Source organism: Pristis pectinata, chromosome 1 (genome assembly GCF_009764475.1).
Source record: "Pristis pectinata isolate sPriPec2 chromosome 1, sPriPec2.1.pri, whole genome shotgun sequence".
Lineage (NCBI taxonomy): Eukaryota > Metazoa > Chordata > Chondrichthyes > Rhinopristiformes > Pristidae > Pristis > Pristis pectinata.
Window position 1 is genome coordinate 44,866,654 of NC_067405.1, and position 27,920 is coordinate 44,894,573.

Consider the following 27,920-nt stretch of genomic DNA (forward strand, 5'->3'; position numbering starts at 1 on the left):
CAGCATCAGAAAGAGCGTTTCAGATTGATGTTCTTTCATATTCTATTCGAGTTCCTGCTTCATAATAAATCCAATGGAACAGTTGTGGAAGTGCAAAAATGAAATAGTCTTACACACAACTGAAATAATCTAGAATTTAGCAGTTCTATATCATTTCCTTGGATTGGTGACAGGGATTGACAGTGACTGATTACAGTGAGTTAAACACATTAAACAGGATGCCTTCTTGCTGCTTTTGCCTTGTGCTGCCACCTTGTGGTTCTTAGTTTGGTTTTCGCGTGGGCTTTCCCAGCTCACGACAGCATCGGGTTGTCAATGAGGAAACAGTATTGGTTTTTTACTTGCGATAGCTCATTTTTTAAAGTCATTTTTTCGTTATAGGGCGACCGATTATAAATGAATGTTTATACTTCAAGTAAATGTTAGCCTTTTGTTGACTAGATGACATCCTGATAGAGCTGTCGATGTTTAGAAGTTGAATTGGCTTCGCCAGAAACATTTAGAACCTTCAGAGGGTCAGAAGTTTATAATATGCACAATAACCTGCTTAGTCCTGTGATGGTTACTTAAATAGTTAAGTAAGGCGTCCTCGGTTGAGGCGGAAAAGAATGTTACAAACATCATTAAATGGTTATTTTAAACGGTTTATAAATGCAACCATTGTAGCATCACAAATAATTTAGGGGTATATTCTTGTCCACACTAATATAACAAATTCAATCAAATTTCATGCACATTCTCATACCCAAAGTACTTTACAAAGCTTATTAGTCAATAGTATGTGTGTACAGGATTATGTGTAGGCCATGTACAAACCAAAACCAAAATAAACATTTCTGGGTGCAATGAAATCAAAGTAAACTATCCAAGTAGCCGGATAATAACCAGATTTCTTATCTATGTAACACCATGTGAGACTGTATTTAGGATTGATATCAGACAAATTGATATCTCAGTTAAAGTTGTGCTCAAAGCTTTGCCAAAAATTAGAATTTAATAATTTGCTGAATCAGTTTCTCATAACATTCAAAGAAATGGAACGTCTTAAAATGAGATGATTTTGTAGCCTGTTAGCCTCCTGAGCCTTCCGCACCCGCTTCCCACAGCCAAGCAGATATTTAGTATTCTCCTAACCTCTCCTGGCACCAACATGTTTATGGTCTTCAAGCTCCACCTCCAGAATAGGATTTCAGCCTGAATGAAGATGTTTTGAAGACTGTCCCTCACCGGCTGTATTTTCGGTTCCAATCCATACCCTTCCCCTCAACTCACTATCAGCTGCAATTGCTTTCCACGGGTTGCCACTCTCCACTTTACTTTCCCTTTTGCAGTAAACACTTGTAGTTTTCTTCTCCACCGGATTGCATATCCATGTTTTAATTCACAACACCCACTGACCTAACTTGCCGTTTCCCAATGCATGCATTGAGCCTGTTTCTTTTCTGTGTATTTTTCCTTCCCCTTTTTTCCTTTCCACTTCTTTCTCTCTCCTGTCCCCACTCTCTTGGCTCTCTCCTCCCACTCTCTCCCCACCCATTCCCTCCTCTTCCCTTCCCCATCTTAGCCTCCCCCCTTCCCTTTCCCCGTTATTTCCATCCTTAGTTTCCCTTTAGTTCCACTATTCATTGCCCTTTAAATTGGTTTGCCCTAAAAAAATGGAATTGGGGTCGACTTAAATGTAGTCTTCTTCAATGTATGAATAGGATGCGTTCCTGAAAAATATTTCATTAAGAGAAATTTTGTAAATCAAGAAGGTTGGGTGAAATGCATGGTGGGAATTCTGGTATAATATATTCCTTTGCACTGAGAGTGGCACACCATTCATCACAGCAAGAAGTAGCTTTGTAAATCGAAGGCATGTTCCCAGCTAAGTCGATGGTGTCGTAATGAAAATTTGTAAATCAAACATTCATAAATCAAGGAAAACCTGTAACAACAATTTGCATTTATTTGGCACCTTTAGTAGTATAATCAGATAAAAGTTGACATTCATGTGCATAGGACCCTGATATTTTCAGTGTTCATTTGCATTTTCTACCACTTAGTTTAGGTTCCTACCTCCAGTATGAGATGTCCAGTAAGAGAATCTAATCACTTCTTGCTAATATACAATGTCATTTTCATTGCCAAATACTTCCCTCATCAACATTCCCGAAATTGCTATTGACTAGGTACTTAACTGGACAAGTTACATAAATACTTGTAACATAATAATTAAATTTCTGATCAATAGCGATTCCAGGAATGTTGATTGTGGAAGTATTGGACAATGGAAATGCTGGTCAGATGCTGGATATACTGTGGCAAGCAACTCACTTCCTGACATGCCAAAGCCATTGACATCTGGGGTACATGCCTTCCTAATATACCAAAGCCTTTCTATGATCTGCAAGGTGCAAGTCAGGACTGTGATGGAATACCTGGGAATTGGCTGGATGAATTTCTGCTCCAACAACATGACAGCACACAGAACAGAACAGCTCCTGGATCTACATCTCAATCACCAACCTCAACATACAACTCCCTGCACCTCTGGTGCAGTTGGGTTAGAGGTGCTACCATCTACAAGATGGTAACAACTTCAGAAGCTTTTCAGAGAAGTTCTGTAAATCCTTAATCTAGTGACTCAGATCAAAAAGGGAGCAAAAAAACAAACTGCTAGAGGAACTCAGTGGGTCAAACAGCATCTGTGGAGGCAAAGGAACAGTCAATGTTCTGATGCAAGCTCTTGATCCAAAACGTTGACTATTTCTTTGCCTTCACAGATGCTGTTTAACCCACTGAGTTCCTCTGGCAGTTTGTTTTTTTTTGCTCCAGATTCCAGCATCTGCAGTCTCTTGTGTCTCAAGAAGGGAGAAGCTATTTCCCTTGAAAAGTGGATCGAGAAAATGGAGGTCATAGATTCAAAGTCAAAGTTGAGTTTATTGTCCTATGCAGAAGTACATGTATGCACAGATACAATGAAAAACTTACTTGCAGGAGCATCAAAGGCACATAGTATCAGAGACTCAACATTCACAAGAAAAAACATAAACATAAATTATACAAAATTAGAACAAAGAAAAAACAAAGTCTATTGTGGTGCAAAGTGGTCACAGTGTTGCTATACTGAGGTAGTAACTAGTGTTCAATTGTTTCAAGAACCAAATTGTTGAAGGGAAGTAGCTGTTCTTGAGCCTGGTGATGTGGGACTTCAGGCTTCTGCACCTCCTGCCTGATTTAAAGTAGTTGGTAAAGAAAGTGCAGGGGAAAAGAAGAAATTTCTCCACTCAGAGGCTTCTTAAGATCTGCAGCACAGCATCTTAGAGTGATGGAAGAGCACTAATTCATAGAATCACAGAATGGCTGCAGCATTGAAGCTGTTTGGTTCATTGACGTAAGAGCTAATCCCTCTCCCCACAGTACTGCAGATTCATTCCTTTCAGATACTTCTTCAGTTCTCTGAAGGCGATAATTGAATCTGCTTCCACCACCAGCAGAGCATTCCAGGCCCAACTATTTGCTGTGTGAAATACTTTTTCCTCTTGTCATTTTTGGTTCTTTTACCAGTCACCCTATTTTATGTCCCCAAGTGAAATGGAGATGAATTTCTCTGGCCAGCCGAATTTGAGGACGGTGTTCCATTGTCCTTCCCGATTGATGGAGTCAAGGTCAAATCAAAGTCAGGTTTAACATTGTGTGCACAGGTGCAATGAAAAACTTACTTACAGCAGCATCACAGACACATAGCATCAGATAAGCAGCATTCACAAGAAAAACATAAATTAAACATAAATTATATACAATTTTTACAAGAACACAATGAGAACAAAAGAACAAAGTCCATTGTAGTGCAAAGTGATCAAAGGATCACTTGCTATATTGAGGTAGTGATTAGGGTTGTGCTGGTTGGTTCAAGAACCAAATGGCTGAAGGAAAGTAGCTGTTCTTGAACCAACCAGCACAACCCTAATCACTACCTCAATATAGCAAGTGATCCTTTGATCACTGTGGGACTTCAGGCTTCTGTATCTCCTGCCCGATGGTAGCTGCGAGAAGATGGCAAGGCCTGGATGATGGGGGTCTTTGATAAAAGATCTTCACTGGATTTTGTGAGGACAAAGAAGGGCAATGTATACCAACTGATGCTGATCCCTGCATTTGTCATGGAGTCGTCACATGGTGAAGATCATGTCGACTATGCCTCAAGATGGATGGAATCCACACTATGATTCAGAAAGCAGTTCTTCAGCTACTGGGATTCGCTGGTTGAGGAGGATCCTGGAGATGACTTTCCCTGTGGCAGACAGCAGGGCGACCCTTTTGTCTTTACCACAGTTGGATGTCTCCCTTCCTGAAGAAGGTTGCCATTAGGGCAGACCTGAGATCCCCTTGTATATCTTCTTCCCAGATGTGGATATTGAGATTGTGAATTTGTGAGTGAAGCACTATACTGGCAAGTTTTGGGGTTTCAGCCGGGATCCCAAGACCTTGTTATTATGGCCCTGGGATATGGCCTTCTCGAGTTCTTGTTGGTCAGAAAAGATTGGCCTGAATAGGTACTGTGGGATGGAGGCCAGGCACTCTCATCATGGACAAAGTCATGGTTGAGGAGGTTTTTGAAGCATTCCTTCTGGTGGGTGTTGACTGCTTCTCTCTCCCTGATGAGTTCACCCCCATACTTGGCTCCCAGTGAGGTGGGGTCTTGGGTGTTTGGACCAGATACCTTTTACAGCAGTGAACAGCTCATGTATGTTATGGCTATCAGTGAGCAGTTGATTTTCCTGTGCTCTGTCCATCCACCATCTGTTTTTAGGTCACAGGTTTTCTGCTGGACCTCTGCCTTCAGGTGACTACAGAGCTGTTTCCTTTCCCTTCAATAAAAATGGAACTTCCAATCCAGGAACTCCTAATGTCTTGGCTGATTATCGCTTTGATCTCTTTGTCATTCTGATCAAACCTGTCCTGGTTCTTCTTTGTACAGAGGCCAAGTGTCTCTTCACAGGCTTCAGTTATGACAAACTCTAGGGTACTCAGCAGCTCCTGTAAGCTGGAAGTCAACAGGTTGTCTGTGAGGTGCTGCCTGAGAAGAGCTGCTTTTCTGGTATCCTTGAGAGTACTGAAATTGTTCTTAAAACAAAGTTTTTGTTGACACTGTTGTTTTGGAGTCAGGTTGAAGGAAGTAATAAAGCTGATGAGGTGGTGATCAGTCCAGCTGTTGTCAGTCCTGTCGTTGTGCGTGGCACATAGAAATCCTGCAGGTAGCAGGAAGAGCGCACTGCCTCACAAACTACCCACCCACCTGCCCTGTCAACCACCCCTAGTCCCATCTGTAGAATTGATGTGGTTCCACATCGGCTTCATCAGTGACTTACAAAACTGGAGTCGGAAGCATGTCGTCATCGATGCAGAGGGACTGCCTAGGAAGGAGAAGAATATCCCCATGTTCTTAACCACTTTTCCTGAAAAGGTTTCTCTGTATTCACACTGTCCGTGCCCTTCATGATTTTAAATACCAGTATCCGGTTTCCTCATGACCTCCTTTGTTCTAAGGAGAAAAACCTCAGATTTTTCAGTGTATCCACACAACCGAGGTCCTTTGTTCTTGGAGTAATTTTGATAAATTTCTTCTGCACCCTCTCCAATTCATCTTCCACGAAGTGTGGCATCAGATCTGGAGGCATATTCTAACGATGGTGGAACCAATGCTATGTATAGGACAACCATGACTTCCTTTCACTGGTACTCAGTACCTCTCTTTATAAAGCAAAAAAAACAAACTGGTAGAAGAACTTAGTGTGTCAGGCAGCATCTGCGGAGGCAAAGGGATGGTCAATGTTTTGGACAGAGACCCTCCATCAGGACTGAGAGTAGAGAGGGAAGATAGCCAGTATATAAAAGTAAGAGCCTATAGCTCAATGGTATGAACATTGGATTTTCCAATTAGAGGTAACCCACACCCCCTGTGCTCTTTTCCCACTCCCACCATTCCACCCGTTCTCTCTCCATTTATTTACCTTTTTCATTCTTCTCTTCCTCTTTACCAAGACTCGTTACCCGCCCCCCCCCCCCCAACCTGGTTCCATCTATCCATCATCCACACACCTGACTACCTGGGTTTCTTTTCCCCTGATTTGCCTTTCCTATTACCTCCCCCATCTGGATCCATTTGCCCATTACCCCTCTCTTATCTGGTTCCACCTATCTCCTACCAGCCTCTGTCTCAATTCTCAAACTACCCTCCTCCCTGCCCCTCCATCTGGTTCCACCTATTACCTAGCAGTGGATCGAGTGCTAACTCCTGGGGAACCCCACTGTATACTTCCCTCCAGGCCGATAAACAACCTTTCACTCCTGCTCTCTGATTTTTGTTACTTTGCCAATTTTCTCTCTGTCTGCAGCCACATTTATTCCATTCCCTTCAATCTTGCTGACAAGCCTATTATATAAAATGTCTTTTCAAAATCCATAAGCACTAGGTACAGTGCATTTCTCTCATTGACCCTCTCTGTTGTCCATCAACGAGCTCTATCAAGTTAGTTGGACACAATTTGTCGTTAACAAATCTGTGCTGGCTTTCTTTAATCAATCCACATTTCTCCAAATGACTACTAATTCTGTCTGTGATGATTGAGCTTTCCCCACCACTGAGGCTAAACTGGTTTGTAGTCACTAGGCTTGTCCTGGACCATCTTTTGAATACAGGTATTACATTTGCAATTTTCCAGCTTTTTGCCACCTTGATGTTTGCAAGGTTAAAGGCAGAGCCTCGGCAATTTTTTCCCTTACTTCCCTCAGCAATCTAGGATGTGTTCCATTTAAACCAGGTTGGCAGGATTATAGGGGGAAAAGGATATGTAGGACCAAACAGGGATATTCTTTTATGAATTAGCACAGGTAAGATTTTTTTCTGTGCGGGAAGACTATAATTCTATTCAACTCTACGACATGGCGGGAATGACCCTTATATAATCTGTTAACTCAATGTTGACCGGGAATTCAGCCGGGGATCTTTTAGTATTCACAAGATTTTGACCCTTAGCTATTGTACCAGTGACTGCCATTGGGCCGTCAGGACAATTGATATGGAATCTGTGATAATAGAGACACAGAGACAGACGAAGGGTCTTGACCAGAAATGTCGACTGTCCATCTACCTCCATAGATGCTGTTTGACCTGCTGAGTTCCTCCAGCATTTCATGTGTTGCTCTGGAATCTCTGTTGGTATTGCTGATTGTTGTTGACACAGAAATGGTAGTTGCCCAGTAACCCCACATGGAGCCTGTTCAAAGATTCTGTTAGATCATGACGAATCCGTATCCAAATTCCACTCAGCCAGTTTGGTTCCATAATCCTCAGTACCATAACTGATCTATCAAATACAGCTCTAAAATTTTCAAATGGCTTAGACTCAGCAGTGTTTTGATAGAAAGTTCTAGTACTCCTCTGTCACTTGTGTAAATAAATCCTACTTTCATCACTCCTGAATTCCTACTGTAATTTTAATGTTACATCTCTTGGTTTGATCACTCCTATTCTCTCTACCCAATTAAATTCTTTAATTCTCATATTTCTCACAACATGGAAGGAACCATTCAGCCCATCGCATCTATGCCAGTTTCAGAGCAATCCCGTCAATCCCTTTCCCCCACTTATTTCTCTGCAACCAATTCTCTCCCACATGGCCAGTAACTCCACCCTGAATCTACCAACTACCTGGACTTGGGATAATATACAGTAACTAATTAACCTACCAACCAGCACATTTTTGGGATGTGGGAGGAAACTGGATCATCTGGAGGAAACCCAGGCACAGGGATAAAACTCAAACTTCACACAGACAGCATCAGAGGTCAGGATTGAAAGTGGCTGGAGCTGTGAGACAGGAGCATGACCCACTGCAACATTGTACTGCCCTGAGCCTTTTTACCACTGCAAGGACTCTTTCATTATCTCCATTAACGGAAATAGGAAATGCCCTGAGAAAGAGGTACTTGGCTGCTCTTCAGATTTAGGTGTTCAAAATTTGGGCTGTAACCATCATATTCCATGCACTTTTAGCAGGAATGGTTTAAAACTTATTATTAGGCAACATGAGCAATGAAATATTTATTTCCCTTGCTAAGTTTCAATTATGGGGTGTGGGCATCACTGGCATAGACAGGATTTATTGCCCATTCTGATTGCCCTTAAGAAGGTGGTGGTGAGCTGCCAATCCATTTGGTTGGTCATACCTGCCCTGCTGCTAGGTAGGGAATTCCAGGATTTTGATCTAACAATGATGAAAGAGTGTGATTTTGTGTCCAAGTCAGGATGGTGCATGATTCTGACTTGGAGTAGACTTTGGAGATGATGGTGTCCCACGAGCCTGTTGCCTTTGCCTTTCTGATGGTAGTGGCCCTCCATTTGTCAGGTGGTGTCAAAGTAGCCTTGGGAAGTTACCAAAGTGCATCTTGTAGATGGTATGTACTTTAGTGTGGCAAACCGTGAAGTAGAGTGCTGATTAAGCAAACTGCTTTGTTCTGGATGGTGTTGTGATCAGTTTTGGAGCAACAACTAACCAGCAAATGGAAAGTCCTCCATCAGACTGCTGATCCGTGCCTTGCATGTGATGCAAAGGATTTATGGGGTCAGGTGAGTCACTTGCTGCAGAATTCTCAACCTTTGATTTTCTTGTGTCCACAGTATTTATTTGGCTGGTTCTGTTTAGTTTCCAGTCACTGGATGTTAATGGTTTTATACCTTATGTTAAAGTGAATGGGCTACATGTTGGAGCTAGTTGTTGCCTGACACTTGACTAGCAAGAATGTTACTTGCTACTTATTATTTCTAAGTCTGAATGTCTTCTAGGTCTGGTCAACCCAGAGTGCTTCACTTTCAGAGGAACTTTTAACGGAACTGAACACAATGCAGTCATCAATAGTTATCCTCACTTCGAACTCCATGGCGGAAGAGGGAAGGTCGTTGAAGGGGAATGAAGATGGTTGGGGATATTTCCGAACCTCTGAATGCCCATAGTGATGCCACAACTATCTTCCATTATTCCAGGTATGACTCCAGCCAATAGAGAATTCTTTTTCTGATTTCCATTGATCATTGATTTGGGTTTCTTGGTGCTATACTTGGTTAAGTGTTGACTTGCTATCGAAGGTGGTCTTGACTCTCATCTGGAATTCCACATTGTCTATGTTTAGATCAAAACTATAACAAGGACTTAAGCTAAGTGATCCTAGTTGATTCCAAACTGAACATTAGTGTGCAAGTTATTAGTAATTAAGTCCCATACTGTTTCAATTGGCAAAGGTCAACAGAAATGTGCAGCACTAAGGGATTTGGGTACCACAGAATGGTAGTATACAGGTGCAGCAGGTATTTAGGAAGGCTAATGGAATCCTGGCTTTTATTTTAATGGTGGTGTAGTATTAGTGTAGGGATGCCTATTTACAGACATCTAGAAGATACTAGAGGCCAGAGTACTGTGAAAGTTTGATTTCAGGAGAATGCATGGGCGTACACAGTAGGTTAATTCACTAAGATTTCCTACCTGTGACAAGAGGTTTAATCAAATAAAATTGATTGTATTTAACTTTAATCTTCTCCAAACAAAATATTGCGCAAACAAAGGATCCTTTGAGCCCATCATTATTCTGCCTTTATTGGTTCTGCTATGGGTATATTTGTATGCATGAAGGTGCAGTGAGCAAGTTTATGGCAGCCAGTAATTTAACGGCAATAAGCCCTAGATAGAGCATTCGTTTAAAGGCAAGTATATTTGACAGCAGAAAAGCAAAATGTCTGAAATTAAGTTCAAGTAGTTTGAGTTCAGCAGTCTTCTTTAAACTGGTCAGATTTTGTGGGATGTTCCTCCTAGCTCCCACTGTAACTTTGATCCTGGGAATATGTCCCCTGTACCTCAGAAGTATGATGCATTGAAACACTGAAGTGGAGCAGATTGAAACAATTAAGAAATCTTTTCACCAAGTACCCAATGTATAATTCCTGTCTCTCTTCTCTATTCTTAAGTGGAATCCATAAACCTGTGTTTCATCTGGATTGTTCCTCATTTGATTGGCGATATTGTATTGTGTTTGGCCAGCTGGATTGTTTTTCAGGGTTACTTTGATCCTATCAAAAGTCTAGCTGTAACATTAACATAAGGATTATCTATACATAGGAAACTTTTGGTCCAGAATGAGTGGGTTTCTCACTGGAATTTTTACGGATCTGAATGATTGCGAGCAGATTACTTTTTCGAAGCTCTTTCCATTGCATGCACCATCAACTTTTTCTGTTCTGATGAGCACTGTGAGGTGCATCCCTTATCATGTGAAAAGCCATAATGTATGTTAGTGCAAGTGTATCACATGGTTTGACTTTGATATCTTGCTGTCCTGGACAACTGCTGTTGATTGAGAGTTATTTTCTTCATAAGGATGTTCTACCTATTGCTCTAGTATTTATTTGTGCATATAAGCAGCAGCATGAAGAAGCCTACAGTTACAGCATAGGGACTGTTGTTGCTTGAAGAAGTGCAGGACAGTGATCTGGTGTGAAGAAAATAGGGTAGAAGGTTTTCTAAACAGAGGAGTGATTATGGCAGGCAGTGGATATGTGAGATATGTTAGGGAGATCAGGAAATATGAACAGACTCAGCCATTTGTCCTCAATGTGGTACAAGTGAAAATACTCATGAGGGCAAAGAAAATCATCGAGGTTCCAGGGCAGAACACAAATCAGAGAGGAATTCCACTTCAATTATGGCCATACACAAGGGGAGTAGCTTGATGTTGGTGGGGCTGAAGACATTGGAAACGTTGGTGAGCCTACCAGCCCTACAAACCACAGATCAGGTCCCATATGAAGATATAGTGAAAATCTCAAAGAGGCATTTTAATGTAGCACTGTTGGACTGTTGTGACTGACTAAACTGAGCCACACAAAAGCTGTAACTAGGAGAGATAAAAGATTTTCATTCACACAGCAGATCTTCTGGAGAGAATCTAACTCTCCTCTTCTTACACAACGTTTTATACTTTTTGAACACAAAGACAATAATAAACTATTAACTACATTTTCAATGACTATAATCATCTACTTAACTTTAACATTTTGAATGTAGACAGGTAACTTTTCAGAATTACATAATTACAATGGTAGCACCCCCCAATTAGCAGAACCCCTTTGAATATTCAATACTAAAAGCTGGTCCAAGAGCTTCTAAGCACAAACTCCAGACATCCACAATATACCTCTTTTGTTTGCTCCCTGAATATACAACTAACCAGAATATTAAGTAACAAAACAGACCTGACCTGAACTGCACATTAAGTGGCAGGGATACACCTTTAACAATGTGGTAATACAGGATGAAAACCACTATGATGCTGGAGGAACTCAGCAGGCCAGGCAGCATCCATGGAGAAAAGCAGATGGTCAACATTTCGGGTCAGGACCCTTCTTCAGGACTCATGGACTCGGGTCTCATCCTGAAGTTTTCAATGACCACCAATTAACATGAACATTCATCTATGTCTTCCCCTGAATAGTACAGATCAGAATGTCCCACACCCACTGATTGGTTTCAATAGCCTTAAAGCATCAGTTGAAGTTAAATTGTGAACAGGTTTTATTTCCTGAATACTGGTTCTCATTTTAATTAGTCATTAATTATGCTATCCATAATTTTATAACTCCAGAATAATTCCAAACATACAGGAGAGTCCTGAAATCTGTCCCAGGGAGGCCAAACTTTAAGGAGAGCAGCAAAATGTCCTTCACTGAGGATCCCATCCCCAATTACGCAACTATCATGTCTTAATGTGGACCTACATCTAAACTATCTATCATCCCTAACCGACTATCTACAAGGTTTTAGCAGTGATGGGTAATAAAACGTTGTTCCAGGCAGTTGACCACATCCTCTTCTTGGATACATTTACCCTCTCGATGATTTCAATGCTTAAAGATGATGTCTTTGTTATTCACGACACTTTGCTTGTTGCCTGCTGCCCTGCTGGCCCTTATCATCGCCCATTCAATCTCTGATAACTGAAGCTATCAGACAGGCTGTCGGTAGTTACTGTGTGGGCAAATGGCAGCAGCTGGGTAGCTTATTTGTCTCAAGTTCACAGGCAACAGTTCACGTTCCATGCCATGACAAAAGATTGTCAGAATAATCACAAGTCTCTCAGACCCTTTGATCCATCTACAGGAGGGTTTGGGGTGGTCTCTATTTAATTGGCTGTAAGGACCTCACCCCAATGGTGCCCCCTCCTGGAGTGCCCTTTCGCTGGCTGGCTCAACCACTGAAAGGGTGCAGTTCATTTGGTTCATTCTCAGGCTGTGGAGTGATTGCCTGCTGACGCTCTGTGCACATTTCCCTCTCCCTCTCCCTCTTGCCTTGATCTGCCTGGCCCTCAAAGTTCTGCAACTTGTTATCTTTGCCTTTACCTTGGATCCCTCCCCATCTATTTTCTCAATATCTTTATATTCTGATCTATATAACTAAACATCTACTTCACAGAACCAACCTTCATTACAATGTATAATTACCCTTATACTTTAACATGTTTATAACGCTTTGCTGACATGCACTCTGTTTCATCTGCATTCATGTTCCCGTTCCCTTTCATTCTAGGTCTGCTTCCATCAGAAGTGGTCAGATGTGAAGCAGCAGGCTGGTGTTCATCATTTAAATTCTCCGTAATGACGTTGTTATCGGGTGGACTTGGTCTCTTGGTCTGCCTGTGTGGGTAAGAAGAAGGTGAGTCAGAACATTTGACCTGAGTCAAGTGTTTCCACTGGTTGCCTCGCCAGGTCAGCACACAGACGCAGGTGTCATTTGTCAGTAGCACCACCTGTGGTCATATCCACCTGGGAGTGAACCCTGCCTTCTCAGGCTGCTCCCTCACCATTGACTTGGTCATCTGGCTGTGGGAGGATTATCTTCTCTCCCTCTGGCTCTTTCTGATCAACAATATGTTGCTGCTGTTTTGTTCGGTCCTTCAATATTTTAACCTGGTTACAACAGCCCTTTACATCTCCATATAATCTCATTAAATTGGGTTCAGTAGTTTCTTTGTCTCCAGTCGCAATTTCTCTAGTCTCCTGTTCTTCTGCTGCTCTTTTTTCCCCTGAGCTTTGCCCAGCCATTCCCTTTCTGCTCCTTACTTTCAACTTTTTGCTATGTCTTTATTTTATTTGCTGCTACCTCTGTAGGTAGCTTCACGACTTCTAACACTTCTTGTCTGTGTTTGGCCCTTACCCCTGAGAAGTCCTGACATGATTCACACACATTGTCCTGTCTCCTGTCCCCTCTTGGGGCTGCTGTCTCTCTCTGTGGGCCATGTTGTCTGCTTTATGGATTGTACGTCTTTGCTGACTGTTGACTCACCCATGTAATCTGTCCCTTCCGTGAGTCCATGACAGCTCCTGCCTTACTTAGTATGTCTATTCCCAGGACAGTACCCTCATTGTTTGGAGATACCCGGAAATCTACAGGAAGTTGCACTCCCTCTATCTTGAGTACCTGAGGCTCACTCCTCTCTGCTCTCATTGTGCCCCCCCCCCCCCCACCACAGTATAAATAGACGCTCCAGTCACGGGCAAGGGTAGATCAGTTATGGATGCTGATGACCCTGTGTCCACTGACATATCGCATTGCTGGCCCCCTAATAAACCTCTCATGTACATCCCTGGGTGACCAGTACTGGCAATGGAGGCCGCTGCCAGCCGTTTGTCTGACCTGGATGCTGTCCTCACCAGCTCTATGACCTGGTCAGCAGTCAGGTCTCAAGAAGAGGGTGGCTGCTGTGGTTTTTGCGTGTTTTGGTGGGTGACTCTCACATCCTCCCTCATGAGGACACCGCCTCCAACCATAGCCTGAGAGGCCACAACTATAACATATCATCCCCTTTAGCCTTCCATGTCTATTCCAGCAGTTCCTCGCTAGGTGCTCCAGTTGCTGGCACACAAAGCAAGTCCTCTGTGACCCCGCAGCAGCTGCATTCACTACAGCCACCTTACAACTTCGCTCTCCTCTGGTCTATCTCCCCAGCCCATGATACTACTGCGGGGTCGGTCAATCCTACAGCTATCCCCAACTTTAAAACCTCCTGGTGTGCTGAGCTCAGTCCTTCCTTCAGCATTTTCAGGAAGACTGGGTCATTCTGACCAGGATTGTCTGCCCCTGAGTATTCCTCCTCGGCTCAAAATTCACACTCCGCATAATCCATGGCAGGCTCATCAGCTCTCTGAACCACTATCATTCCCCAATTACTCTCACCTCCCCTCAGTCGCTGTCTCACCTCCCCCTTAAAGTTCGGATATCTTTCCTGGTTACTGGCGCTCCCACTAGTCGCCCATGTACCATCCTGCACTCCCTGGGCCATACTGTCCCACATATTCCTCCAACATTTAGCTTTAACCAACACCTGTATGTCTTTTGGGTGCATCTGGTGAATTTCAATCGTTTCTTCTAGCTTGTGCCAAAATTCTGCGTTCCCACAAGCAACTTTTAAGTGAGGGCAGCTCTGACAAAATGCTCTGCTTCTTCCCCAGGGGTGAAAGGTTTGTGGATGGTAGTAATCAGTGTCAGGGGCTGGCTGGGGTGGTCAGGATTTTCAGCCTGTCTGACCTCAATAGGTGTCATCCCGACAGGCAAGGCCGGGAATAACCTCTCCTGTTTGCTGGCACTTTCCCAAGTGTCAACTTCCTGGGCCAGTACCTCCCAATCTACCTCTTCACCTTCCTCTTTGGCCATTCCCATGACTGCTACCCAGTGAACACCCACCTGTTGGGCCGTTCCCCATTTATCTCTCAGACTATCCAGGTCCCTGACTAATTGTTCCTTATATTGTTCTAATTCTTCTATTCACTTTTTGTCTGTCTGTCTGTCTCTCTCTCCATGTATTCTAACTGTTCCTCATATGCATCCCTCTCTACTTGCATTCTGTCTAACTCTTCTCTGTATCTGTCCCTTTCCTTCTCCAGTCTGCCTCTTGCTGTGCCTGACACTTAGTTCTCTCCTGCAATCATTTCCATCTTAATTCCCATATTAAACAAAACACAAAGGAAAGGCAAAAATAAAGCAGCACATACTTAAGACCAGAGAGTATGTACTCTGTGATCTCCCCCTTCTGTGCCACTGAGCTCATGATTTCCACTGTATTCCCTTTCATATAGAACTCTACCCCAAAATTTCAAACTTACTCTTAACACACACAAACACACTCACAAACAAATGCACTGCTATACAGTATCCCGAATGAGTATACACACACCCCTCTGGTGCCCTGAATGGTCAGTAACCACCATTTGCAACTGGCAGCCCTGTATCTTCAAACTACCCAATGCTGTCAGATCGCTGGTATAGGTATTGGTTTATTATTGTCACTTGTACCGAGGCACAATGAAAAACTTGTCTTGCATACAGATTGTACAGATCAATTCATTACACAGTGCATTGAGGTAGTACAGGGTAAAAACAATCCCTTACACAAACACACCACACACACAAAACAAGTTTATATCTACCTGTTTAGTTCTCCGCTGTGTTCTTTGGTACTTTGAGATCCTGTGGTTGTTGGCCTGAACAGATCTAAGGATGGGTGCTACACTTACAAATACTCACACCCTTAGACTGCTGAGGCTGCTGGCCAGGTAATGGGTCACAAACATATCCCAGACGATCCCCCAAATGTTGTGACTGACTAAACTGAGCCACACAGAAGCTGTAACTGGGAGATATAAAAGATTTTCATTCACACAGTAGATCTGGAGAAAATCTAACTCTCCTCTTCTTACACAATGTTTTATACTTTTTGAACACAAAGACAATAATGAATGAATAACTGCAGTTTCAATGGCTATAACTACCTACTTAACTTTAACATTCTGAATGTAGACAGGTAACTTTGCAGAATTACATATTTACAATGGTAGCACCTCCCAACTATCAGAACCTCTTCGAATATTCACTACTAAAAGCTGATCCAAGAGCTTCTAAGCACAAAGTCCAGACACCCAACACTTTTGTTACAGTGTTGAGGGATGGCTCCCTGAATATACAACCAGCCAGAATATTAAGTGACAAAACAGACTTGTCCTGAACTGTGCATTAAGTGGCAGGGGTATATCCTTAACAATGTGTTAATACAGGAGATGGCCACTTAATGCCTTCCCTGATTTCATCCTGAAGTTTTCCATAATCACCAATTAACATGAACCTTCACCTATTATTGTCTTCCCCTACGTAGTTTCAATGGTACAGAAACAGAATGTCCCACACCCACTGATTGGTTTCAATAGCCTTGAAGTATCAGTTGAAGTTAAATTGTGAACAGGTTTTATTTCCTGAAGACTGGTTCTCATTTTAATTAATCCATAATTATGCTATCCCTAATTTCACAACTCCAGAATAATCCGTAACAGGAGGTTTTTGAGATGTATCATTTTGCCACGTGGAACCACCTACTGTGGAAGTGGTTGGTAAATATGTGGTCAAGCTAAAGATACTGGAAAAAAATGTGCAATTTTCAGTCCTTTTTCTTTTGGACATTGTGGAATCAGTTAGTATGTGGATTGGAGAATGAGAGAGTTCAAGCAAAACCTGAGAATAAAAAGTAGTTTGAGAGTCTGAGAGAGTATGTAGAATAGGCAGCTGTATGCATCAGGTGCTTAAAAAGACACAGAAGCTTCAGGCAGGACATGGTGAGCAGAGAACAAACCCAGACTGGTGGCACGATTTCCTTCTTTCAGGCCAAGTGACATGTACACTACGAGTGGGTCTGTGGGAAGCCTGAGGTCATGTGAGTGCAAAAGGCTGGAAGGTTGTGGGTCATTGTGGCACAGCAGGTAGTGCTGCTGTCTCAGAGCTCCAGCAACCTGGGTTCAATCCTGATCTCTGGTGCAGTCTGTGTGGAATTTGCACACTTTGCCTGTGACCATGTGTGTTTCCCCTGGGTGCTGCCATTTCCTCCGACATCCCATAGACGTGCTATTTGATAGGCTAGTTGGCCACTATAAGTTACCACTAGTGTAGGTGGGTAGTGGTAGGAGAATCAGTGCGTGGTTGAGGTTAATGAGCATGTGAGAGAGAAAAGATTACAGGGAAATAAGTGAGGAGAGGGCATTGATGGGATTGCTCTGAGAGTTGGCACAGACTCGATGGGCTGAATGTCTTCCTTCAATGTTTTAAGGAAATATATGAATATTAATAAATAAAACATGAGCGCAAATGCCATGGAAGCCTTTTTGCTGGATGTTACAAGAGCCACTGAGCCACACATGTCCACTCAAGATAGCCTATATTACAATTGTCACAATGTAAGACAAATTACATGGGAGTGTAAGCCGCTGAAAACGTAATGGACAGTAAAGGTCATTGACTCCATATGGCTCCGATGCAAGGGGCAAGTTTATGGAATTGGTATGCTGGGCTTCAGTGGACGCAGTGGATCAGATAACAAAGTGGAAACAGGAATGCTTAACAGTGTCACAGGCTGCAGTTTGAATGGGATAGCTATATATGCAGTAATTCAATGATTGCAATGCAGCTACCTCGTAATAGTGAGAGAAAGTATAACTGAGAATAAGGGTGCAGCGAACACACGAGGGCTGGTCTGGTGAGCTAGGCACAGGTAGTGTTCAGTGAACGTAAAGACTAAGAAATTGACTGAATTTATTGTTGGTTGAATTTACAACTGTATGACACTGTATATCTTTAATGATAATATAATTTCATACTGTAAGTAGCTGATGGCTTGTCTGCTAGAGAGGCTTGCGTGTTCCAATGACCCCAAGGGCAATGCTGTCCTGAGAGTCTGCTGCTGGCAGAACTACCCATGGCGGTAAGGACGAGGGTGAGGTTCCCGACAAAGACAGGAGAGACGAGGATGAGGTTCCCAACAGTGACGGAGCAGGAGGAAGAAGGCTGTTGCCCCATTGGCTGCGAAGGTGGAAGAAGGCTGTAGTGGGAGATGGCCACGGTTCTTGCAATCTGCTGTTCCAATGACCACCAAGATCACATAGACTTAAATGTGTAGTCCCACGGTAAGATAAGGTGTACAGGTATCTGTCCATAAGATGTGTGACGATGTTGTATTGGTGACCAGGGGAGGGTTGTGTTGTCTGGAGGCCCTCAGCCAAAAATATGCTCACTGGTGGCAGATGTGAGATGGCCATTGGGCACCTGTGTCGTGACATGGGCCTCCTTCAACAGCTGCATGTGCAACTGAGCAGCTTCTTTCACAATAGCCACTATTCAACCTCAATGGTGCCTCAAGCATGAATTGTCCCGTTTTTCCTGGCTGGGAAACCACATCCAGTGAGACCACTATTGCAGTGAACGAAACCTGAAAAGGCTAAACTTCAGAACCTGGGATGTAAGAACTCTCTGTGACAAAACAGAGCGATAGACCAGAAAGAGCAACTGCCATTAAGGCCCGGAAACTTGTGAAGCACAACTCCCACAAGAACTGGCCTGCTGGGGAGGAGCAGCAGATGGAGGTGAGCAGCGGACACACTTTCTTCTGGATAGGGCAATCAGACTGACCCTTTTCTGCTTGGAGCCGACTTCAGTGTTGGGAGCAAGATGGCTGTCATATTCCCTGAACTCCCTGTGGATGTCAGTGAAAGGATGATCATGCTCCGCCTACCCAAACCATTATGCCACTGTCTTCACCACATGTGCTCCGACTGTGAATTCTGATAATGGGGTCAGGGAAATGCTCCATGCTGAGCTTGATAATGTCCTTGCCCGCGTTCCCAAGGACAACAAGGAATCCTCCTGGGTGACTTCAAATCCTAGGATGGATATGACCACAGAACCTGGAATGGAACTATTGACAAGAATGCCTGACATAGGGAAGCTAAAGCAAATGACCAAATGTGCCCAACATAGCCAAATCATGCTGAAGGACCAGATCAAGATGATGTGGAGACACTCAGGGTAGGAGAGGCGCTGACGTGACAGACACATCATTGTCTGTGACAGAGACCTGAGCAACATGTTCATCACGAGGGCTGTAAGGGGTCTGAAGATTGCTGGATGGACCACCAACTTGTACGCTTGATGATGAACATCTGCCTGATATTAAGATGCCAAAATACCCAGAGGCACCTTGGGCTGGCTGAACATTGCATCCTAAAAGATTCGGGACAGTGGACAAAGTTTCAGGTCCAGTGGCACAATGCCCAGGGATGAGTCTTATTGCTGGTAGTATCTCCATCTAGTTAAACTGGGAATAATTCAAGTCTGTTGTCCAAGATGCCTGTACCCAGACGATTGGGTTCACATTCACAACGGAACCAGGATTGGTTCAAAGCCACTGGTATTCAGATTCATGATGTTGTTGAGTAGAAGTGAGCAGCCTTCACTGCCTTGCAAAGCCATCCATGAACCTGGCAGTGGGTGGCAGTGTACCCCAAGCTGAAGGCTAAGGTCCAGTGATACACCCATGAGGAACACATGGTTGGAAATAGCCTGCATGGTGCAAGGTTACACAGACCCGTGTGACATGCATAACTTGAAGGTTACCACGACGGTCTTCGGGTCCCACTCCATCAAACAAAACCCCATTGGATCACTGGATAGCTCTCTGCTCCACAGCAAAGACAACACCATCTGTCAATGTTGGAAGGAGCATAGAACCATAGAACCATAGAACAATACAGCACAATACAGGCCCTTCGGCCCACCATGTTGTGCCGCCCTTCAAACCACACCTAAGACTATCTAACCCCTTCCTCCCACATATCCCTCTATCTTAAATTCCTCCATATGCTTATCTAACAATCTCTTGAACTTGTCCAATGTATCAGCCTCCACCACCACCCCAGGCAGTGCATTCCATGCACCAACCACTCTCTGGGTGAAGAACCTCCCTCTGACATCTCCCTTGAACTTCCCACCCATTACCTTAAAGCCACATCCTCTTGTTTTAAGCTTTGGTGCTCTGGGAAAGAGGCGCTGGCTGTCCACTCTATCTATTCCTCTCAATATCTTGTATACCTCTATCATGTCTCCCCTCATCCTCCTTCTCTCCAATGAGAACAGCCCGAGCTCCTTTAGTCTCTCCCCATAATCCATACTCTCCAATCCAGGCAGCATCCTGGTAAATTTCCTCTGCACCCTTTCCAATGCCTCCACATCTTTCCAATAATGAGGCGACCAGAACTGGACACAGTACTCTAAGTGTGGCCTAACCAGAGTTTTGTAAAGCTGCATCATCACTTCGCGGCTCTTAAACTCGATCCCCCAACTTATGAAAGCTAACATCCCATAAACTTTCTTAACTACCCTATCTACCTGTGAGGCAACTTTCAGTGATCTGTGAATATGAACCCCCAGATCCCTCTGCTCATCCACACTGCCCAGAATCCTGCCATTTACCTTGTACTCCACCTTGGAGTTTGTCCTTCCAAAGTGTACCACCTCACACTTCTCTGGATTGAACTCCATCTGCCACTTGTCAGCCCAGCTCTTCATCCTATCAATATCCCTCTGCAAGCTTTGACAGCCCACCACACTATCCACAACACCACCAATCTTTGTGTCATCTGCAAACTTGCTAACCCAGCCTTCCACTCCCTCATCTAAGTTGTTAATAAATATCACAAAAAGTAGAGGTCCCAGAACCGATCCCTGCGGGACACCACTAGTCACAGCCCTCCAATTCAAATGCACTCCCTCCACCACAACCCTCTGCTTTCTACGGGCAAGCCAATTCTGAATCCACACGGCCAAGCCTCCCTGGATCCCTTGGCCTCTGACCTTCTGAAGAAGCCTACCATGCGGAACCTTGTCAAATGCCTTACTTAAATCCACTTAGACCACATCCACTGCACTACCCTCATCAATCTTCCTGGTCACCTCCTCAAAGAACCCTATCAGGCTTGTGAGGCAAGATCTTCCCTTCACAAAGCCATGCTGGCTGTCCCTAATCAGTCCATGATTCTCTAAATGCTCATAGATCCTATCTCTTAGAATCCTTTCTAAAAGCTTACCCACCACAGACATAAGGGTCACCAGCCTGTAATTCCCTGGACTATCCCTACTACCTTTCTTGAATAAGGGGACAACATTCGCCACCCTCCAATCCTCCGGTACCATCCCCGTGGACAATGAGGACTCAAAGGTTCTAACCAATGGTTCAGCAATCTTCTCCCTCGCCTTACAAAGCAGCCTGGGGAATATTCCTTCAGGCCCCGGGGACTTGTTAAACTCCTCCTCAATGTGAGTTCACTGTATCAGAGGAGACCCTTCAAGTCATCCAGCAGTACTCTGTGGAGGATTTTCTTGCCAATCCACCAACCATTGAAGAACTAAATTGGCTTGTCCACCAGATGAAAACCAATAAAGTCTTTGGTCTAGGTGGTACACCTGCAAAGGTCTGTCAGGTCAGCGGCTTCCAGCCCAAGTCACGACTCAACTGATTTATTTGTTGCTTCTGGGAAGAAGGTAGCATTCCCAGTGATCCCAAGAAAGTGACCTTCATGGCAATTTATAAGAAGGTGGATGTCTGACTGTGGGAAGTACAAGGGGATTTCTCTTCTGTTGATTGCAGGTAAGATCCTGGCCCTCAGCCTCTTTTTGGTTTTGTCCTGTCTCTGCGAAGATCCTCTCAGAAACCGATTGTGGCTTCCTTTGTTGCCAGGTAGACCCAAGAAAAATGCTCGGAACAAAATCAAGAACTGTGCCCTGCCTTCATTATCCCGATCAAGGCATTTGATTTCTTTAATCATGCGGCTTTGTGGATCATCATCCAGTGCATTTGTTACCTGCTGAGGTTTGTCTCCCTGCTGAGATTTCTGCATGACAATATGACCGCCACTGTCTTGAGTGGAAGATCTGAGCTTACCTTGTGTTATGAGAAAGGTTCTTTTGGATCTCAAAGATAGAGGTATCTGGGCACACAGTCTTTGTACTTTATAAAGGAGAATTTTATTTACAAACACATGTGGGAACCAAATGGAAAGGAACAAATGCACACTCGCACACTCACACTCGGGTGACCGCGAAACGTGAGAAGAGTCGCAACAGGGGTGAAGTGCACACACACACACACACACACACACACACACACATGCACGCATGCACACACACACGCACACACGCAACAAACTAGTACAAATGATCAGGGAACGAACAAATACATTGTCTGAACCCCCTGAATCTGGACAAACAATGGCTCTACGCTACTGGGAATCTACTTAGAACACTTCTAGACCCCTGTGGAAGTGCACCCTCTCACCTGTGGTCTCGACTCCGGCAGCAATCGGCAAAGAGAAAGGGTTGTACACGTGCAGCATCTTTTATAGGGCTGGAGAGCTGGGTGGATCTAACTCAGGTAATTCAAACAGGCCAATGGTTTGGGGGTCAAAGACGAAGGTGTTTACCAAGGCCAATGGTCAGGCAGACCCAGGAATAAAAGTGCTCTCCAAGGCCAATCCCTATGCTTGCACCTGTTGGTGGGGTGGAGCCAAACCTTTGATTGACAGTGGTGTCACTTCCGACTCGATGAGCAATGCTATCATCCGACCAGAGAGGTCAATGTTGTCACTGTCACCTGACAGCCATGACCTTTAATACTACATTCCACCCCTCGGAAGTTACACCACATGCCAATCATGGGAGTAGCTATAACTAAGCTAACAAATATGCGTCAGTGTGCGGTCCTTAATGGAGGGCAGAAGTGGCTCTAATAATTTGGCATGCACAGCACAAAATGCAAACCGCTATTACAACTAAAACGAGGGCAGTGGCCCAGTGGACAATAGTTGCCCACCATCCCCCCAGAGACCCAAACAGCCACTAGTTTCCCCATGAGATGTCTTGCTGGAGGAGCTGGTCCCTTGCATTTTGGATTTTAGTCACCGAGTCCCCGATGTGAGCAGCCAGGTCCGTGACGTTGCTGGACGTATCTGGGATAAAGGTACAGCTCTCCTTCCTGACCACTGCACGGGTTTCACCTTCTGCAGTGAGTAGGTAGTCCAGGGCCATCTGATTCTGAAGGCCATTAGCCTGACGGCAGCCAGCTCCGCTGTCGTCTGTGTTAGGGCATACCTGGTATGTTGCAGTGACATTTTGATTTCGTCAGCCACTGTCTGGAGCACGCTGGTCATCCTTATGACTTCTCGGGACAGTCGAGCCGTTCCATACATGGGAAAGGCAATCATCCAGAACCTTTCCGCTTCTGTGATGGCTCTTTTGTGCCGGTGGCCGCTGTATGCTGGGTGCTCCCCGCGGTCGTCGAGTGCGTGGATGTAGGGCACCACAAACGCTGGAAAGCAGCGACCGTACCAGCTCGTGGGGAGCCACGGGTAGGCACGGTGCCCGCAGACCCAGTGGGTGCCATTCAAGGTCCAGCTTAGCGGCGCCGCTGACAGTGGTCACTGTGGCCCCTGGGTACCAGTTGGTCTCGCAGTCACTGTAGCCGACTGGAAAGGTGGAAGTGTGGTTGTTTTGGAGTCTGCACCAACGTTCTCTCAGCCGACTGGATGGCTGCGGCGTGACTCTGAGGGTGGGGACTCGGGTTGAGGTCAAATTGTAAGAAGGGAAATACCAGCTCCTGAAGCACCCACCCCATCGGGAATCACTGGAAGAAACATTCTGTAATGGTGAGTGGAGTGGTGGGGGACTACCGTCGGGCCCCCTAAAACTGATATACCGAACCCGACAGACGCAAAAAGTCTGTGTAAGCAGTTCACTTGGGGATCATCGAGGGAAATCGCTGTAAGTGGGAGAGCTTCACCGGCGAGTGCTGGAGTTCGGAGGCAAATCCAGCAGTCTGACTGGTTGGAAGTGTTGGTGAATTTGTACACGATGCGGAGGAAGGTGTTTGTAGGCTCTCCGATGCCAATCATCACAGTGAGGAGGAGTGCTTGGAGTAGTGCCATCGTCCTGTAGGGTGGTGGGGGAGGAACAAACTCATTCTCGGCGGGTCAGGTTTTGGGTGTGAAGTTTGACCCGGGATCGCGACCCAACGGGTGTCCCCGCGACCCCGCGCAACAACTTCTCCCTTCTGAGGGGTGCCTTGTGGCTGTCGGACCCAGACCCTCCCGGAGTCCTCTGTCTCGGGGGGTTCGGGGTCTCGCAATTCGGGTGGTGGGGAGTGAGCCAAATGGCAGGATAATGGGCATCCCCCTTGGCCAGTGGGCCGTGTGTTGAGCTGGTTGACGGCCTGTTGCAGCACGCTTGACCACCCCTGCAATGTGCGGGAAGGCGTCAGCGTGAGTATGGTCTCTTTCAGCAGGCTGTTCATTCTTTCTATCAGGCCCGATGCCTGTGGATGGTAGGGGATATGGAGCAGCCACGAGATCCCTGCCTCCGCCGCCCAGTTCTGCACCCTGGCCCCCGTAAAGTGTGAGCCCTGATCGGATTGCACCTCCAATGGGACTCCATAGATGGAGAGAGGTGATGCAATCCTTTGATGGTACTGTTCTGGTCGGCCCTCTCACAGGGCACTGTCACCAGGACACCCGAGTATGTGTCCACCATCATCAGGGTGTACTGGTTTTTATTGTGGCGTGGGAGCGATCCGATATAGTCTATTTTCCACACGTGACCCGCTCCCATGCCGCGGCAAATGTGAGCCGGTGGCCCTGCCAGCCAGCCTCGTGGTTTTACCTGCTGGCAGGTGGGGCAGTTTGCAACAGTGGTCTTACACTGATCCACCGTAAGGGCGGCCCCGAACTGTTCTGCCCAGCGCCGCATACCATCAGCCTCTAGGTGACTGCTCTTACGGTGCGCCCATGTGGCTAGGGCGCTGAGGTCAGGTTCCTCCAGGGAGACAGTAGCGCAGCATATCTGGGCATCCTGGTCCGCAGCGGCATTATATATGGCCTCCTGAGTATTTTTGTGGGTATGACCATCCACGTGGTGGACTGATATTTGTCTCTGGGTGGCTTGATCCCAGATGAAGCACCAGTGTTCCTATCCCCGGGGGGGCGTCCGTGAATTTTCCACCCCGTCTTGTCCCACCGTGCCATCCACACTGCCATACTGTTGACTACTGCCCAGGAGTCGGTATAAATGTGGAGTGGCCCGGTGGTGTCCCATAAAGTGAGTGCTACCGCCGCTAGCTCGGCCAATTGACTGGGCCCTCCTGCTCCCTCTTGTGTTAGTGTTTTCCCCGTGGCGGGATGGAGAGCCGCCGCTTTCCAATGTCGTTTCCCGTTTTTCCAGCGGCTGGAGCCGTCTGTGAACCAGGCGTGCAGTTTCTGTTCAGGGTCGAGGGAGTCGAAGGGTTGTCCCCAGGATACGGGGGAGGGCTTGATCTCGGGTATGTCCGGGGGTGGATTCTGGGACTGAGGGAAGGACATGACCTGTTCGTGGAGGTGGCTGACCCCTTCCGGACCAGGTTCTGCCCAGTCCGCGATGTACCACTTCCACTTCACTATCAAGGACCTCTGGGCTCTGCCCTCTTTGTGTGTGGAGTTGGGGGATTTGACCCAACGCATTATGGGCAGATGGGGGCGAAGGACCACGGGGTCAGTACCGGTTTGGTTCTCGGTAGCGAGGAGCGCCAGGTAGCAGGCCAGCAGCTGGCACTCAAAGGGACTGTAGCGGGTGGCGGCCTCAGGCAGTGATTTGGTCCAGAAGCCGAGTGGGAATCTGCGCCCCTGGACCTTCTGCCAGAGGCTCCACTCGGCCACCGACTCGCCAGCGGAGACCTGTAACCCGAAGGGGACCCCTTCCTGTCACGGGGCGAGAGGCAGGGCTTGCTCCACCGGCTGTTTGGCTGCTTCAAAGGCGGCCTGCTGTTCAGGCCCCCATGAGAATGTGGCTTTCTTGCGGGAGATCTTATAGAGGGGCCTGAGGAGTGTGGTTAGGTGGGGGATATGTTGAGTAGCCCATGAGGCCCACGAAACTCTAGGTGTCCATCGTGTTGGTGGGGACAGCACAATTTAAAATCTTGTTCTTGGCAGCGTCAGGAATTTCTCTCCGGCCTGTGTGCCACTGTATACCCAGGAACAATACATTCTGGGCTGGGCCTTGTAGCTTTTCCATATTAATAGCCCAGCCCCACTCTCTGAGGGAGGATATTAACATATCAAAAGCCACTGAGACAGTAACCTCCGAGGGCCCCTGTTAAAGTATGTCATCTATATAATGGGTGACTGACACTCCAGGGGGGAAGGTGAATGGCTTGCAAATCTCGGGCTATTAAACCACAACAGATTGTTGGACTATGGATGTACCCTTGTGGTAGACATTTGAACGTATATTGTCTCCTGTCCCAGGTGAATGCAAATTGGTCCTGGGAGGTGTCGTGGAGGGGGATGGAGAAGAGTGTGTTGGCCAAATCCACAACAGAGTACCATGGTTTGTCTGGGCGCCCAGCAATATCTTCCACTAAAGTGACGATGTCGGGTACTGCAGACGCGGGGTGGGGGGGGGGGCAGCCTTGTTTAGGTGTCGGTAGTCTACTGTCATGCGCCACGTCCTGTTCTTTTTGCGGACGGGCCAGATGGGGCTATTAAAAGGGGATGCTGCGGGTCTAATGACTCCCTCCCACAGCAGGGCTTGGACGGCCTCTGTGATGTCTCGGTGTCCCCCCGGCACCCTATATTGTCTACTGCAAACGACCTTGGAGGGAGGGGGGACAACGACCGGCTCCCACTTGGCCACCCCGACTAGCACCGTAGCACAGGTGATTCCAAAGGTGAACTTGTCCCGGTTGGTGTGCAGGGACTGTCCCTTTAAGACGTTGATCCCCAGTATGCATTCCGAGTCCAGTATTAACACAGGCACAGTCCGAGGAGGTTGATTCCCTATGGCCATGCGGACCCTAACCTCCTTTGTGGGTAAGAGCTAACCCCCCAACCCCTCTATCTGCATTTGTGCCCACTTCCATGCAGCAGGGTTTGCCGGAACAATGGTGTGCTGGGCACCCGTGTTGACAAGTGCCATCCACCTCTGGACATTCCCCTTTCCTCAGTGTACCGCTACGGGTATGTGTGGCCTTAGGTCCCCCGGGAGTGGAAGGGTGACAGAGCAGACGTACTGGGGACCCTGGCCTTCCTCCTATGGGAGCTGGGTGGGGGGGCTGCCACCCTGTGGGCAAGGATTCCTGCTGGCGGAAGTGGGACATTTCCTGTCGCAGCAGGTCTCAGAGCTGAGCCCGGAGGGCAGGGAAGGCTGTTTCAGGTGGGGGAGGTGCGGAAGCAGCATTGGTGTCTGCGGGGGAAAGCCCATGTGGTCCGGTGGTTGGGGGCACCCCCTGTATCGGACTTGGCCCCGGGGTGGTCGCTGGTCGTCCCTCGGCCAGATTTTCCCCCAGAAAGCTCCTTCCATCGTGCGTGGAGAGCAGGGGTTGGGATTCCATCTATGGTAGCGCAGTCCAACCTTGCGCGCAGCAGGTCCAGGTACAGCTGTTTGCGTGTGAGATGGGAGGTGGTGTCCCCAGCCCTCATCTCCACTCTACGGACCTGTGTGGGTGTCCCCCGCTGCATGTATTCTAAACCCTTCAGGAGGGTAATAGCTTCCCATACGGTCCTCCTGCTGGCGGGTCCATGAGGGGCAGAACCACTGGCTTCAGGTCGGTCGGGCGCTCGGTGGCGACCAGGTACCCCGCTAGCGCACTGGTTGCGATAGTATTTTCTAACAGCCCGAGGTTGCCCATCCCTGTGTATATGCCGGTCACTAGTGCCCATTCCCAGATGACCCTGGTGCCCTCACTGACTGTGCTCCACTGTGGTTGCCCGTATAGATCCCATTCAAGGAGGGTAGGGTATCGGACCCTCACGGCAGCCACTACCTGATCCAACAGGGTAGTGGTGTCCCCGATCCCTCCTGGTGGCACCCGCAGACCGTTATTATTGCTCTGTTGATCCAACAAGCTCCCCAGAGCACTTGCCTCCTGGTGAGAGAGGCTCACGTTGGGGGCCCCCTCGTCCCACAGTCGGAGCAGCCATGCGGCCAGCGGTTCGCCCAGCC